A 3241-nucleotide genomic window follows, 5' to 3' on the forward strand; every position below is an offset into this window, starting at 1 on the left:
AAGACCAGTATAGGCAACATAGAAGATCCCCTACTCAAGGAGGCGTTGGGGGGGGGGGGGATTTAAAAAAAATTGTTACCACATTTAGTGACAAATGCCTGTAATCTCAGCTACTTGAAAGGCTAGTGGAAGAGGAATACAAAAGTTTGAGGCCAGCTAGAACAAAGCAGAAAGACCTTATCTCAAATTAAAAAAAAAAAGACTTGAAGCACAGAGGTAGAGTGCTTCCGTTGCAGGGGCTGTGGTTCAAGCCCCAGACCCTGAAAACAAAGAAAAATCTCTTTTTGGGCTTGGGATGTGGCTCAAGCTGTAGCGTGCTCGCCTGGCATGCGTGCGGCCCGGGTTCCATCATCATCACCACATACAAAGATGTTGTGTCCACCGAAAACTAAAAAATAAATATTAAAAATTCTCTCTCTCTCTCTCTCTCCTTAAAAAAAAAAAAAAGAGGCCCAGCCTGCCGCACCTCTAGCGTCCTCAGTAGCTCCAGCTGCAGCCGCTCTCCAGGCCCTGATCCTGGCACCATGAGCTTTGGTTCAGAGCATTACCTGTGCTCCGCCTCCTCCTACCGCAAGGTGTTCAGGGACAGCTCTCACCTGTCTGGGCGTCTCTCTGGGACTGGAGGCGCGGGCAGCTTCCGCTTGCAATCACTGTCCTGCTGCAATGTGGCCTCCTTGGCCGCCTGCTCCTCGGCCTCATCGCTTGGCTTGGGCCTGGCCTACGGCCAGCTGCCGGCGTCCGACGGGCTGGACTTAAGCCAGGCGGCAGCGTGCACCAACAAGTACAAGATCATCCCCACCAATGAGAAGGAGCAGCTGCAGGGCCTCAACGACCGCTTCGCGGTGTTCATCGAGAAGGTGCACCAGCTGGAGACACAGAACCGCGCACTGGAGGCCGAGTTGGCTGCGCTGCGGCAAGGCCACGCTGAGCCGTTGCGCGTGGGAGAGCTCTTCCAGCGCGAGCTGCGCGACCTGCGCGCGCAGCTGGAGGAGGCAAGCTCGAAGCGCTCGCAGGCCCTGCTGGAGCGCGACGGCCTGGCCGAAGAGGTGCAGCGGTTGCGGGCACGCTGCGAAGAGGAGAGCTGCGGGCGCGAAGGCTCCGAACGCGCCCTGAAGGCACAGCAACGCTACGTGGACGGCGCCACTCTGGCCCGCCTGGACTTGGAAAAGAAGGTGGAGTCGCTGCTGGACGAGCTGGCCTTCGTGCGCCAGGTGCACGATGAAGAGGTAGCTGAACTGCTAGCCACGCTGCAGGCATCTTCGCAGGCCGCGGCTGAGGTGGACGTGGCTGTGGCCAAACCAGACCTGAGTTCAGCGCTGAGGGAGATTCACACCCAATATGAATCCCTGGCCGCTAAGAACCTGCAGTCAGCGGAGGAGTGGTACAACTCCAAGTTCGCCAACCTGAACAGCAGGCGGCGCGCAGCACCGAAGCCATTGGAGCCAGTCGCGAGGCGAGGAGATCCACGAGTATCGGCGCCAGCTACAGGCACGCGCCATCGAGATCGAGGACCTGCGCGGGGCCAATGAATCCTTTGAGAGGCAGATCCTGGAGTTGGAGGAGCTGCACAGTGCGGAGGTGGCCCGGCTACCAGGATAGCATTGGACAGCTGGAGAATGATCTGAGGAATACCAAGAGTGAGATGGCACGCCACCTTCAGGAATACCAGGACTTGCTCAATGTCAAAATGGCCCTTGACATTGAGATAGCAGCTTACAGGAAACTGCTAGAAGGTGAAGAGACAAGATTTAGCTCCAGTGGATTAAGTGTTTCAGAGCTGAATTCACCTCCCAATCCAAGTTATCTGCTTCCTCCTAGAATTCTCAGTTCTACAACCTCCAAAGTCTCATCCACTGGGCTGTCACTTAAGAAAGAGGAAGAGGAGGCCGAGGCTTCTAAGGTTACCTCTAAGAAAACCTCCCAGATAGGAGAAAGTTTTGAAGAAATATTGGAGGAAACAGTAATATCTACTAAGAAAATGGAGAAGTCAAATACAGAAGAAAGCACCATTTCAAGCCAAAACATATAATTCTGTTGCTTAAAAAAAGTTAATGCTTAAGAGGGAATAATATCTATTTGACTTGTTAAACAGCGTATACCTGAACCGTAACTCCTGTCACCACTACATAATGTCTTCAAGGCTTCAATCCTATTTAGTGTTGAATACTTTCTCTAATAGGAAAACTAGCCCTTAGATTGGAGTAAACTGCAGTCCTGGAGCAATCACAAGGAATTATCTAAGAATACAGCTTTCTCACCTAAAGCTCAGGCTTCACAGTGATAGATGATTCAGGTGCAGAGGAAGTACAAACTAAGGTGCTAAATCTGTGATCATCATCATTTGCTGTGAGCTGAAAGCAAACCCATATATATTTACTATACCCAGCCAGTTAGCCAGTACCCAGCTATATAATCTTACTCTAGGTTCCTAAAACATAAGATTACTGCCAAATGGTGGTGCACATCACTGCATAAACCAATGGTCCTCACCCAATTCCACTCTGATAGAACTAAGTCACAAATGATAGGTATTTAATGGACACTTTCTTCCCTACTCCCTTCAATTCCACATATCCTTTTCTTCCATCCATGAAAAAAAAAAAAAAAGAAAAAAATGTCTAGTGTAGTATGTTTCCCTTTTGAATACATTTAGGTTTTTTTCAAAAGAACTTACCCCTTTAGGTCTCTTTTGCTCAATGGATAAAATTAGATGCATGTCAACCATTTCTGTGATTTGTGTAATAACTTACCCTTGCCCATTTCATGTACTTTCTGTAGGTTAAAAAAAAATGGCAGTGATGAATTTTAATGGTTCCCCCAACAAGCAAAATAATGGAAATAATCTCTAGATGTTAGACTTTGAACTTATTCAAATCCATTTAATTAGGGGAAAAAAACCACTTTATTAAGAATGTAGCTTTCACCTTAACTTTAGAAGTACAGTAATAGTTTTCCCAAGCTGTGATTAAGCTGACCTTAGATGTAGTAGGATGTTAGAAGAGGTGGGTATTCCAAGAATGGAAAAAGCCAAGGTCTCATCTGTGTCAGACTGTGTGGTATAGAACTAGCTTTTTTGTGCCCTTATCCTTAGAATCCATGTGTTCCCCTTCTCACTAGTCTAGGTCCTAAAGAGGCCTTGCTTTTACTCTCCTATGCCTTTTAAGAATGCTAAGTAGAGGATATTTTATCACTAGGACACAATGCTATTGCCCAAAAGTTAAAAAACAATAACAATCTCACT

General features: G+C 47.9%; 1 pseudogene; it reads left to right on the plus strand.

Annotated features, from left to right (window-relative positions):
* Window positions 1–524: 524 nt before the first annotated feature.
* On the plus strand, window positions 525–2029 carry LOC144251252 (alpha-internexin pseudogene; annotated as a pseudogene).
* The last annotated feature ends 1212 nt before the right edge of the window (window positions 2030–3241 follow it).

Source organism: Urocitellus parryii, assembly GCF_045843805.1.
Source record: "Urocitellus parryii isolate mUroPar1 chromosome 10 unlocalized genomic scaffold, mUroPar1.hap1 SUPER_10_unloc_3, whole genome shotgun sequence".
In the NCBI taxonomy this organism is placed as follows: Eukaryota; Metazoa; Chordata; class Mammalia; order Rodentia; family Sciuridae; genus Urocitellus; species Urocitellus parryii.